We start from the raw sequence: 14,118 nt of genomic DNA on the forward strand, positions 1-14,118 counted from the left end.
TTATTAAAATTGTGCACACTGTTTATAACTAGACAAAATCAGCAGTATATGGGAGATGTCTCCTTCTGGTTAATATAATATATACCCTTAAACATCTGTGTGAATCTAATCACCTTGCCACAAAGGTTAAAGTGTGTCAAAATAGGTTATTTTAAACTATTTTTAACTTGACTGATGAACAAGCTAATTGGTCTTTTGACTGAATAACAGGTGTTCTTAATTGACAAATGCGTAAAGGGCCCCAGAGCGGACAGACAGAGATTAATGTGTTTCTTTTGTGTTTCTCACACCTATTTTGCAGCCATATCAGGTGCCGTCTCCCTTTCTCTGCTTTTTTCTGCGCATATGTTCTCCTGGATTAGTGTGATTGTTTGACACAGGTAGTAGTGTAACAGGGTATGTGGTCATGAATGTTAATGGGATAGATCACTCAAAAAAACTCTTCATTTACTTACCCTCATGACGTCCCAAACTTGCTTGACTTTCTGTCTTCTGTCGGAAATAAAATAAGATATTTTGAGAAGTGTCTTAATGTTTTTAGACGTCAGTGGTCACCAAATCGGTTTGGTTACCAACTTTCAGAAGAAAGAAAGTCATACCGGTTTGGAACGACTAGAGGGTAAATTATGATCAGATAATTTTCATATTTGGACAAACTATTCCTTAAATACAACAGAGATCGTAAGAATTTGGTTTGTCTCAAGTCTCAAGTCATGAGAGCATGTTTAATAGGGCATGTCAAATGTTGATTTCTTTGACAGAATGCAAAACAGAGTCATTTAATGTAAAACCTCATTGTAATTGTAGCTGTAGTTTGTATAACCTGACAAAAGGCACACCATGTTTGTTTGTAATAAATCACATGTGATTATACATAATTAATGCTTCATTAGGATGAGTCCATTACTCCAAGCAGAAAAAAGAACAAAACCAATGATGCGACTACAAGATCTCAGATTTGTTTTATGGCTTAAACCCACAAGAAGTTATCTGTCAGTTTGTTGTGGTGACACACTATACATAACCATGGCATATACTCTAGCCTCATATTAATTATCTGCAGAGATATTGCTGTGTATTAAGGGCCTGAGAGCAGAAATTAGATTTTGTTCACTTGAATGGTATTAAGTATGTGTATAACCCTGAACCGCTATAACTCACAAGCCCAGTTTGAATTACAAGTGATTACTGAAGTAGTAAAGAAATTAATAAGTTTGTAATCGAAGATGATTGAAGTCTGTGTGATCTGAATACATGTCCTGTGCCCTGTCTATTAAAGAATGAGCTGATGTATGTTAAAAAAAAAAAAAAAACAGCTGGAGAAAGATGGTGAACGATAGAGAGTTATGAGGGAATTAGAACAGCAAAAGAAGAGCAGCTGGTTAGGGAGGTCCCTCTACCTCTGGGAACTGACTTGGAGAGAAGTTCACAAGGAATCAACCTACTTAATCCAGAGAGAGGGGGAAAAGACTTCATCTAACCTGTGAGAAAGAGGGAACAAAACCATATGTAAGTGGGTTAGGTGTGAAGAGCTAGTATGATAGAGTAATTTACTACTGGAATTTAGAGGAGTACAGTGAGCTTGATAGTTTAGGTTTAGAAAACGGTAAAAAATTATGAAACATTAGAAATTCAATATTTTATTTGAGAATTTCATTTTAAAGGTGACATGTCATAAACATCTGACTTTGTCTGTGTTTAGGTGCTATAATTGGGTCCCTGGTGCATCTACCAACACAGAAAACGTGAAAAGTGAGAACCCAGTAACTTTGTTTTGGCAAGCATGTCAAAAAATAAGCCGATCAAATTTCGCTCCCCTTCTGGCATAGGAAGGGGATCTTATTATAATATTACTGCCCCTTAATTTGCACGTTTCCACCCATGGCGCCGCCATTTGTTTTCGCAAGCGACAACAGTGTAACCAGTTCTAACGCAATGGCAAAAGTTCGAGAAAAGCATGCAAAGTGTTCTGTCACTGGCTGCACAGACAAGCACAGAACACTATTTAGATTCCCAGCTTTAGATGAGACAAGTGAGCAGTGGATTTATTTTATTTTCAACAGAAATCCCACAGAAGCAGATGAATCAATGGAACTCCACAACAACTACATAAATGTATCCACTAACCATTCAGAAACATCCAGTTGTGTCTAAAAGTTGCAACCTCTTCCTGAGTCTCTTTGTAAAACTGCACTCCGTTATTAGTTATTTCTGAGATTTTGGAGATTATTCGCATTTTGTTATTGTATCTGAAAGTAACGGAGTATTTAGCCAGTCTTGTAGGGGAAATTTGTTAGCGCTGCCCTGGAAAGACTAAATAATGAAAGGATCTTAGTCCCCGCTGTGGCGAGCAAGATGAGGCCGAGGGCATGATTCCTAATGAGCGCCACCTGCGAGACGCACCAGTCTCGTATCTCTCACGGAGGAGCGGAAGCATAAAAGGAGGAGCGGACGACAGTGAAGAACGAGAAAGGACAGGCCTGGACTTAAGTTGTGTTTTGTTTTATTATATGTGACAGCAGTCGTCCGTGAGGGAAGGTTGTCTTTACTTTTGTTTTGTATTTGTTTTATTTTTGGTATCAAAATTTGTTGAATGTTCGCCGGTTCCCAGCTCACAACATCTAACCTCGTTACACCCGAGGTTTAAGTGCTTTTAGTTTCGTTACACACTAATGTATGTATGTTGTGTCCTACTTTATTGAGATGCACACTACATGCTGACAAGGGTAAGCTTTAGTTAAAGTAATGTCACGAGATGGCTTCCTGAAGTAAAAGTATACATGTGAGACAGTCTAATACTCCTCCCTCCCCTGGTTTAATCAAGGAGGTGAGGCGCCCCTACTCCCTGACAGCTCTAAACAAAAAGGTACACTGCATTTATTTTCTGTGTATTTATTTTTTCCCTTGTAATCAAATATTACTATAAATAATAACCAACTAAAAGAAAATAAATAAAATGTACGACCTTTGAGTTTTCTTTTAAACTCACTATAACACAACCACCTTCAATGTAAAAGTTATAAACCTTTCACTTGTACAATGAAAAAATCCCGCTCCAAAATGAAAAAAAAACAAACTTTTTTTTCGTAAACACCACTTAGGTTGAGTCCTCACTTTTCAAATGATAAACTTTAAACAATCACATTTGAAAAACAACAACAACAACAATAATGGCATACACAATGAAATTCCATATTTGGAAGAGCACTTACGTGAAACGTCCCTTTACGTGTTCACTCAAAGTTCACTTTAAGTTCTGCAGTAAGTTCTGTAGTTCAACTGAGCTCTGTCCATCGGATCATAATATCAAAAATTAATAAATTGAAAAATACCAGTCATGGAACGATGAGTTGAGATTGTCGTCTTGTTGTTGTCCTGACGTACAGTGTGTTGAAATTAACTTGAGATAGCGTAGTTGAATCACTCAAGCTCAATGAAATACCCAAAAAATTAAATGTATAAAAAATGAGTCAAAAAGCAAATTAATCAAACTGAGATGAATCGTTAGATGGCAGGGTGACACAAAATAGTCTGAAACTTGAATCTTCTTAAAACTACGTGCAGCACCAACTGCAACATACAGCAGTCCCTGACAACACACAGAACACACAAATACACATGACCAGTTCGGTTGAATCGTTACTTCGTAAGGCTCGGTCGGGTTACGCAATACTCGTTCCCTCTTCTAGAGAGAACCGATGTTACGTATGTAACCGAGTACGTTCTTTTACGAGAGGTTATCTCGTATTGCGTAAGTTGCTTACGCAACGGGAACCCATTGTAAACGCCGTGCGCGCCCTGCATCCACTTCATGAGTCCCAGGGATTCCCAGGGAACATAGATAAGTGGGAAACAGGTGGCCAGCAATGCGGGCCAGCACATGTTATAAGCACATACAGGGTATACAGAGCGGCGTTGCCGGTCTATATAAATATTCACCATACAGAGCTAAAGTCGCGTGAGAGTAGTCTGAGCATGATAAATCTGGGCAGGACATACACACCACTCATACTGACAGAAGTCTAGCCTGCAAGGCGGGAACTTTCAGGTTATAAAACCTAACAAATGTGGACGGGGAGGCCCAGCCTGCCGCCTCACAAATGTCCTGAATGGAAATCCCGCTGGACCAATCCCACGACGAGGCCACGCCTCTGGTGGAATGCGCCCTAATGCCCAAGGGGCATTGCAGACCTTTAGACACATAAGCAGATGCAACAGCTTCCACTATCCATCTGGACAGGCTCTGTTTTGAGGCGGCGAGACCCTGGGTGTGCCCACCAAAACGAGACAAAGACCTGTTCCGAGCGCCTGAAAGGGGCAGAGCGTGAAATGTAAGCCCTCAGCGCCCTGATGGGTCAGAGGAGATTAACATCGCTCTCACTATCGGATGCTGGCAGAGCCGATAAAGAAATGACCTGCACTCTGAAGGGAGTGCCCAACACTTTAGGGACATAGCCATGCCTTTTTTTGAGGATGACTTTAGAGTCATTTGGCCTGAACTCAAGACACGCAGTGCTAACGGATAGCGCGTGTGAATCCCCCACACGTTTGTCTGATGACAGAGCTGTCAGAAAACAGTTTTGAGTGAGAGGTACTTTAGGTCCATGCCGGTCGGTTCAAAGGGAAAGCTTTCTGGGCCTCTAGGACCAAGGAAAGATCCCACGTGGGAACCGACGGGGGTCGCGGTGAATTTCTCCTTCTGGCTCCTATAAGGAAGCGGATGACAAGCTCGTTTCTTCCTATTGACTGACCGCGCGTCGACTCAGTGAACGCTGCAACGGCCACCACATATACTTTAAGCATGGATGGGGACCTGCCCTCATCCAACAGCTCTTGAAGGAAGCCATGCAACCACGGGATCCCACACGTCCGTGGGTCTAGATCTCTATCAGTACACCATTTGGAGAACACCGACCATTTAGATGCGTAGAGCCGCCTCGTAGAGGGAGCTCTAGATTGCGTAATCGTGTTCATCACTCCTTCTGCCAGGACAACGGGTATCCGTTGATTAACCATGCGTGCAGAGACCAGCACTCTGGATGGGGAGGCCAGATTGAGCCGCAGGCTTGAGAGAGGAGATCTCTCCTCACCGGAATCGGCCAAGGAGCTGTGTGTGACAGCCGCATCAGCTCTGGGAACCAGATTTGATTCTCCCATCGCGGGGCTATAAGGAGCATCGAGTGGCGCGTTTCCCTGATCCTCTTGATTACCTGTGGTAAAAGAGAGACCTGAGGGAAAGCATAAAGTGAGAGGCTGGGCCAGATTTAGGCCAGCACATCCTCGTTCTTTGAAAAGAAAATCGGGCAATGAGCGTTGACTTTTGACGCAAACAGATCGACTCCCACTTTGCCGAAAAGGCGCCACAGTAACTGGACTCTTTGGGGGTGCAGGGACCACTCCCCTGGGGGAACGTGGTTCCTGGACAGTTTGTCTGGGCCGTCATTCAGGTGGCCTGGCACATGCGCAGCTCTCAGCGAGCGCAGGAGGTGCTGATACCATACGAGAAGGCGTTCTGTCAGATAGCAGAGACTCCTGGATCTGACACCGCCCTGACGGTTTATGTAGGACACCACAGACATGTTATCCGAGCGGACTAGCACGTGGTGGTCCCGTACGAACGGGAGGAAGCGCTTGAGCGCATTCTCGACTGCTATCATCTCCAGACAGTTTATGTTGAAGTGTCTCTCTTTGTCTGATCATAGGCCAAAGGCCGGTCTGCCCTCGAAGAGGGCGCCCCAACCTAAGTTGGAGGCATCCGTCGAGGTGACCTTTCGGTGTGAGACAGCTCCCATTGTCACCCCCCGCTGAGTGTGATTCAGAGTGTGAACAACGCGCATACACTGTAGATGATTCTCTCATCTACACAGATGCATTTTCCTTTTTTCAAATGATACATTATTATAAGGAAAAATATTAAAACACGAGGGAAATCATTGTTGTGTCCATGACGATGGGAAAAATAGGCATAAAGCTTTTACTTTACCCGTAGCGTAAGCAACTTATGCAATACGAGAGAACCTCTCGTAAGGGAACTTGTACTTTATGGGCCCTATCTTGCACCCAGCGCAATTGACTTTGTACACCGACGCATGTATCATTCGTACATGCACCCGCGCAAAGCTGACTTTTCCCTCCACGGACGCACGCCTACAAACTAGGGAATGAACTTGCGCTCCATGGGCGGTTCAGCGCAAAAAAGGAGACGTGTTCCGGCGCAAACAATCCCTGGTGCTATTTTGCAGTTCCAGAAAACAATTGCGCCACTGACCAGAAAAAACATAGTCTAAAGTCAGCGGCGCATTGCGCGTATATTCAAATTAAAATACATGCTATTTTACGCGCGCATGCTTGGCCATAATTCAGAGTGTGAACAACGCGCATACACTGTAGATGATTCTCTCATCTACACAGATGCATTTTCCTTTTTTCAAATGATACATTATTATAAGGAAAAATATTAAAACACGAGGGAAATCATTGTTGTGTCCATGACGATGGGAAAAATAGGCATAAAGCTTCCACATTTACCCAAATTATTATATGCATGTTTAACCAAAGCTAATTTGGGTGGGTTTTGTCCCATCCCCAATGTCACTTCTCTTTCTTTTACGGCCCTGACGAGAACATTGATCTCCTCGGCTGAAAACTGATTCTGAAGCGTGCCTGGTTAATGCGCCTTTATAATAGTATTGCGCCATGGAACAAGCGCACCTCGTTCATCATGCTCTTAAAGGGAATGTGATATAAAGCTCTTATTGGTTTGTTTACCGTTACGCCCAAACCACACCTTTGAATAATGAAGCTACTTCAGACCAACCCCTTTTAGATTTGAGTCGAGCGCAAGAGTCATTTATCCCGCTGGTTAAATAGCAACAGCGCCGAGATCCGCCCAAAAAGTTACTTGAGCTTTGCGCTTCACATTTGCATTTTATATCGTTAAAATAGGGCCCTATATGTTTTTTCATGACCTTCACAAAGTATGACTGCGTCACTCTAGCAGTCCAATGCAATCCATGGATCAAAACAAACTGTGAAACGTGGGACACAGTTCACAAAAATCACTTGGTGATGTCGTCCTTTATTCGACTACCCAGCAAACACATTAATGCTGTGGCAACGTCTGTGGCACATTGCATTTCTAATATGGCAACTTTGTGTCTACATGCTCCGACATTGTACCAACGTAGAATTGTAAGACGCGGCGTCTGTAGCAACGTTGTTGTGCGACATTCAGCAACTGTGAGTCCAGCCAAATCTAGCCTACAGATAAAAGTTAGCTAGTTTTGCCGTCCTTTGATCCTTCCTCTGCTTACCTCTCGTAAGGGAACTTGTACTTTATGGGCCCTATCTTGCACCCAGCGCAATTGACTTTGTACACCGACGCATGTATCATTCGTACATGCACCCGCGCAAAGCTGACTTTTCCCTCCACGGACGCACGCCTACAAACTAGGGAATGAACTTGCGCTCCATGGGCGGTTCAGCGCAAAAAAGGAGACGTGTTCCGGCGCAAACAATCCCTGGTGCTATTTTGCAGTTCCAGAAAACAATTGCGCCACTGACCAGAAAAAACATAGTCTAAAGTCAGCGGCGCATTGCGCGTACATTCAAATTAAAATACATGCTATTTTACGCGCGCATGCTTGGCCATAATTCAGAGTGTGAACAACGCGCATACACTGTAGATGATTCTCTCATCTACACAGATGCATTTTCCTTTTTTCAAATGATACATTATTATAAGTAAAAATATTAAAACACGAGGGAAATCATTGTTGTGTCCATGACGATGGGAAAAATAGGCATAAAGCTTCCACATTTACCCAAATTATTATATGCATGTTTAACCAAAGCTAATTTGGGTGGGTTTTGTCCCATCCCCAATGTCACTTCTCTTTCTTTTACGGCCCTGACGAGAACATTGATCTCCTCGGCTGAAAACTGATTCTGAAGCGTGCCTGGTTAATGCGCCTTTATAATAGTATTGCGCCATGGAACAAGCGCACCTCGTTCATCATGCTCTTAAAGGGAATGTGATATAAAGCTCTTATTGGTTTGTTTCCAGTTACGCCCAAACCACACCTTTGAATAATGAAGCTACTTCAGACCAACCCCTTTTAGATTTGAGTCGAGCGCAAGAGTCATTTATCCCGCTGGTTAAATAGCAACAGCGCCGAGATCCGCCCAAAAAGTTACTTGAGCTTTGCGCTTCACATTTGCATTTTATATCGTTAAAATAGGGCCCTATATGTTTTTTCATGACCTTCACAAAGTATGACTGCGTCACTCTAGCAGTCCAATGCAATCCATGGATAAAAACAAACTGTGAAACGTGGGACACAGTTCACAAAAATCACTTGGTGATGTCGTCCTTTATTCGACTACCCAGCAAACACATTTATGCTGTGGCAACGTCTGTGGCACATTGCATTTCTAATATGGCAACTTTGTGTCTACATGCTCCGACATTGTACCAACGTAGAATTGTAAGACACGGCGTCTGTAGCAACGTTGTTGTGCGACATTCAGCAACTGTGAGTCCAGCCAAATCTAGCCTACAGATAAAAGTTAGCTAGTTTTGCCCTCCTTTGATCCTTCCTCTGCTGTCAAGTGTAGCACCAGACAATGTTTTGGCTCTCACATGAAATGTGTCCATGTTTCACATCCATTGTTCACAATTTGTTTTTCGTTCCCATCTGTAATTTTAGCATTGACTCTTGTGCATGAAACTGGTTCAAATGAAAATAGCATTGTCAGCTGTTTGGGTGTACGACGATAAAATACAGGAAAAACAGGAGTCCCAAATGGGTTATATAGAACACAATTCTGTTCTTTTAAATATGGGACAATTATATTATATAATGGGATGGTTGGCAACCCTAAGCTTAACAGTAGCTCAGCTTTTTTTTTTAAACAGTGTTTAGCTTTTATAACAAGCTACTTTTTCCAACAAATTGCAGTGAGGTGTAGATGTCAAAATATTGATTTTATTGTCTCAGTGGTTGTTTGTTTATACATCAATATTATTATTGCTAGTAATCGGATAAAGGAATTAATCTGATTAAGTGGTTTATAAATCTCCACAATCCCATTTACATGCTACTTGAAATGACTTGAAGAAATGTGACTGTTTTTATTGCCATTTTGTTGATGCTCACTTGTACCTATAAAACAAAGTGTTTAATTCATATAGTACATTAGACCTGTGTGTTATTGGCCTTATTCAATTGTAAAAATGCTTGTAGCATTTGAAAGTCTAATTCATTTGAATGTAAATTAACCATTTTTAAATTAAACTATTGAATTGACAGATTCAGGAAGTCCTTGTTCAGCAATTTTTTGTGAAACTACTGTAAATCATGACATTTAGTTGTACTTTGTGTAAAGTTGTCTGTTTAATGCTGTCACCTTAATCAAGATGAATATCTTTAAACATTATTGTTTTCATTATTTCATTTTTGATTAAACCCTCATGTTTTCTAAATCTGTGAGGTGAACTATCCCTTTAAATTATGAGTGCTGGTAACTTGGCAAGCAGTTCAAAGCTTCCTCAACACTAAAAGCAGCATAAATCTTTCAATATGAAAACTGTTGTTGGGATTTGAAAAGCAAAAAATGATCAATAAGAGGATGTTTATTCACACACTGACCTATTTTCTCCACTCCCTCTCCTTTCTGCCGAGAGCCAAGATTCAGAAGTCAGGAGGTCAGCAGGAAGCTCTTCATGACTTGACCTTCAACACAGGAAGAAGGAAAAATATGACCCTTCTCACCTAAAAATGCTCCATCTTCTTGTTGTTTTTCTTTATCAGAATGTTATGTATTGTGTAATTATGAATAGGGTCTGTTATATGTAAATCTATCCACCATGACACATTTCTTTAAAGGGACAGTCTTACTAAAGCTGACAGTCCTTTGATCAAAGAAATGTTCGTAATGTCTAGAATCTTTCTTGGCATTACGTCCTAAGAGAGAATAGTTTGAAGTGGGCCAATTCTGTAATCCATGAAGGGTAAAAAAAGCAAGAGCACTGAGATAAGTCATTCACCATGGATTATAGTTAGTATAGTGGCCTTTCTATTTCTGGCACAATGAAGTCTAATCCCAAACTCAAGGCTGGATTGAGCTAACTGGCTTTCAATATCCCGGGCCTGTCATCTCCAAAGTGGCACCCATAAAACTAGAGGCTCTGAATAGAACCTGAACATTTGCATTACAACTAGCATTAATGTGAAAGGGTGGAACAAGTCGCTTTGAAAGTCATGCAGTGTGAAGCTCTCAACTATTAGCAAAAAGGGCTGGAGGGAGGTTGAGCGCTTTCTGCCGTGCTATATCCTATTCCCCTGTTAGGGCTCTTTGCTGGAATCACTGGTGTATTTCGTATATGAGCTTACGACTCCACACTGTGTGGAAAATCCCCTTGCTGCCTGGGTCCTTGGGCATTGAAAATGTCATTTTTAATCACACTCCCCTCTGAGATACCATCCCTGTGATCAAAGACGCCCAGACTTAAAGTTAACATGTCAACAAAGATGCAGTTTGGGGACATCATGCAGACGCCTTTCACATGGGTGAACGGGTATGTGAGGAGTCATGGCGGCGTACAAAGGGTAGAAAAGAGCCCTAGAAGGACCCCTGAATGGGTATTTGAATGTACAGTAGTATTGGCTAAGCACTCAACGTAAGGTCATGATACACAGGGCAACTTTTTGAGCAATGTTACTGGGCAATCTTGCAGAGCGAATGTTGCTTGGGCACTTTCCCATTGAAAATGGGCAATACATTTCTATCTGGATTATATAGATTGGTCGTGGGCCCTGTGTCTCACCTGGTTGCCCGTTGACGGCAACATTGCCCAGCAACATTGCTCAAAAAGTTGCCCTGTGTATCATCACCTTTACACTTTTCTTCTGTGCCAATGATAAAACTCAAAGGACAGTTTTAACCCTAGAATGCATGACTAAAATCACACATGAATACATTACCTGTATTGTATTTATTGGTTCTTTCAAAGCGTTCCTTTTTAATCTTTATTTTCAGTGTAAACATGCGGTCACATTAGTGAAATTTCAGTAAAATTATGCGGACAAAACATGTAAATTGTCAATAGTAATTGGTCGATCATGAACAATTCGATAATTTTGAACTAATCTTTAATATGTCTCAGAAACAACGAGTTATCTCAGAGAGTGATTCGTTCATTTTGTCTTGACCGCGCAGGCGCAACATCCTATAGGTTCTGTACAAGAAACAGAAATGATTTGTTCACCTCATGAGTCTTTGGGTTCGGGTCTGAGTTGTTCTTACATCCTGTGACATCCCCATAGGCTAAGGCTATGCAGTCTGTACCGGAAACAGAAATCATTAGTTCACCTTCCATGTCTTCAGGTTTTTGTTACATGACATGATAGATTATCATATTGGATACAAAAATTCCTTACAAAAAAGCGCATTGTTTGTGTTTTGTTTTAACTCCTAGTTACATGATGTGTTTCTGGTCTCAAATTGTAGCTTTTTTATTTTTTAAAATGTAAAAAAATGTGCATTTCTGTCATGTTGGTTCTTTTCCATAACATTGCATGTGATAATAAAGAGATAGCTAGTTTTAAACTTTATCTGTAAGAAGGGGAAAATCACTTTGATAAAGCAAAGATACCTTAATATTATATGACATACAGTGAATAATACTAACGTGATGTTGTATTTGTTGAAAGATACTGAGTCAGGAAGCGGTCACGTGACAAAAAAAACGAACAACTCGGGAGGTCAACTAATCATTTTGTGTTTTCTGTAAAGACTGCATAGCCTTAGCCATAGGATGAACGAACGACTTAGACCGAAAGACTCAAGAGGTGAACCAATCATTCAGTCAGGTGAATTAACAGACTGCATAGCCAGAAAGACCTAGCTAAGCAATTACATCATAATTTCTGATTCTCATAATTTGGCATTGGCTGCAGTTTTCTTATAAAAAATGTGATCATGATGAAAAGACATGTTGGGGAATTTGGCTATTAACATTTAACATTTTAATTATATTCTGCTGAAATGAACTAAATGACTTGGAAAAAAAGATTAGTTCATTTTGATGAATGAGATTCAAAGTTCAGAGTCAGTAAAATGATCTGAACTTCCCATCGCTAATTGTCAATAGTGTAGCGATACACAAAGCACCATTCACACTGAAGTGACTTTCACAAGTCAATGCGGCAAATTTATGAGACCAACCCTAGATTTCACTCGTGAAATTTCTCCAAGTAACGGTAAAATGTGACAACACCATAATGAAATAGAACTGACCCATTTTATGCATTTTAGGATAAAAAAAGTGTATTTTATTGACCTTCAGTTGTACCTTAATGGCATTATACCAGCCTCCATTAACTGATATTCAACAAAAGGGTTCATCAAAAAGCGGAACGCATTCTCGTCCACATTTCAAAGCTTTTCAATTGTCTTCCCCAGGAGTTTTGTGCATACACATTTTTATGTTTCCTGGCGAGCTCTACTGCTAGCAAATATCCCTCTGTTTCCGTGGTGAACTGCAGTGCGCCCGTGCCAGCAGAGCGTCCCTGTGGTATCGCTCTTTGTGTACACATTACCCTTATTCTGTGCATAAAGGCCTGCAATGCAGCACATGCTCATCATCACACACACACGCACGCAACAATGGGTAAACTCACGTGCCAATGAATAGCATTGAACTCGACCGGGTTGAAGTCGCCAACAAAAACATTCAATGTTGAGTGACTGTCTTTTTGGTGGCTGATCTCAGAGGAGCCGGCAGAGGAGTATTATCCGGCCGTAGCTGGCAGTCTCCACTCAAAAGGAGAATTGGAATGCACCGAAGAGCGTATGGCGGCTATGTGACGATTTAAAAGCAATTCCAGTCAAAGAATCTCATTTCTGTGGTTATCACGCTCGAGCAAACGACACTCTTCTCTCTGCTGGACTGAGGGAGAGAAATCTCTTCCATGATATACCTTTCCAGTGCCGCCACCTCCCTCTCAGCACGCTTTGACCGCTTTCAGTCACATTATGTCCTAGCTTTGAGACTGGGACATGATACTATGGGCATTAGACTAGCACGGATCCCTCTCAGCAAACTCACCCACCTTTCCCCTGCCCTTGTAATTACGGGCTCCCTAATAATTAAGCCCTATAAATTCCTTTGTTGACGAATGGAAGGCGTATCCTAATGTGCTATCTGAACCAAGGAGAACAAAGTTAATTGTTTATGACCTAAATATGGTCCTATTATTGCCGGGTTGCACGTGGTGTTATTTTGCAATGTGCTGCTTTGCTATTCATAGGTTACAACGTCGGGCATGCATAATAAAAGTGCTACACTGTGAATATTCATGACTAGTCGGTTTGAATTTTGTTTAGCATAATTTTAGATTGCTACACTTTAGTCTGAGAAAACAAGATGTCTGTCAAAAATATGGGTGGATTGGTTATTATGGATAATATTAATTTGACCTACTTGTTCTTTCTGTAGTGCAATTTTTTCTCTCCAGATTTTTCTGTTGTTTTTTCCTAATTCATGCGCTCACACTCGATGCTGCACGCTTGTAGCAAAATGCTTTAGAATGATATTTGAGCCCTTTAACACAACAGTCAAGGTAGTTCCATGTCTATAAGTGTATTTTTGAAAATCCCCATCTACTTTTCTAAAGACTAAACTTTTCAGGCCTGCCTTCTTATGTCAAAATCTCTTGATAATGTGAATTAAGGTGATTGCATCCCCTGCTGTAGCCTTTGCAATGTTACCGCTGAACCATGTAATGTCAGACCATGTCACCGAATTCAGTCACACAGACATAAAATTGGTATGGCCGACCATTGCTGTGTAATTTGCTTTTGTTGCTTCCATTGCTCATGTTGACAGAACGTGTGCTTTCATACACTTGAGTATCGTCGTGTTTGGTGTGAGGTCATGTAGAGGACTGATAACAGGGTACCGGTAGTCTCTCAATGAGTTATGACTCCCTGTGGTAGAGCCAAGAGTACCTGACATGACATCTGCTGAAATGCAGCTCATACACTGAACAAGCTTCTGTAACACAGCCCGAGAGCATGAGAAGTTTTGTGAACAAAGTTGTTCTTCTCACCAGA

General features: G+C 41.3%; 1 long non-coding RNA gene across 1 annotated transcript in view; it reads right to left on the reverse strand.

Annotated features, from left to right (window-relative positions):
* Nucleotides 1-784: 784 nt before the first annotated feature.
* Nucleotides 785-14,118, reverse strand: part of LOC143736629 (uncharacterized) — a 61,177-nt gene continuing 47,843 nt past the window's right edge. Inside the window, exons 2-3 of the long non-coding RNA XR_013203517.1 lie at nucleotides 9,651-9,734; nucleotides 785-1,481 (exon numbers count right to left, since the gene is read on the reverse strand). This is a non-coding gene — a long non-coding RNA (uncharacterized LOC143736629). The remainder of the gene's footprint in view (nucleotides 1,482-9,650; nucleotides 9,735-14,118) is intronic.

Source organism: Siphateles boraxobius, unplaced genomic scaffold (genome assembly GCF_051911475.1).
Source record: "Siphateles boraxobius isolate OS27281-9 unplaced genomic scaffold, OSU_SipBor_1 130, whole genome shotgun sequence".
NCBI classification, from domain to species: Eukaryota; Metazoa; Chordata; class Actinopteri; order Cypriniformes; family Leuciscidae; genus Siphateles; species Siphateles boraxobius.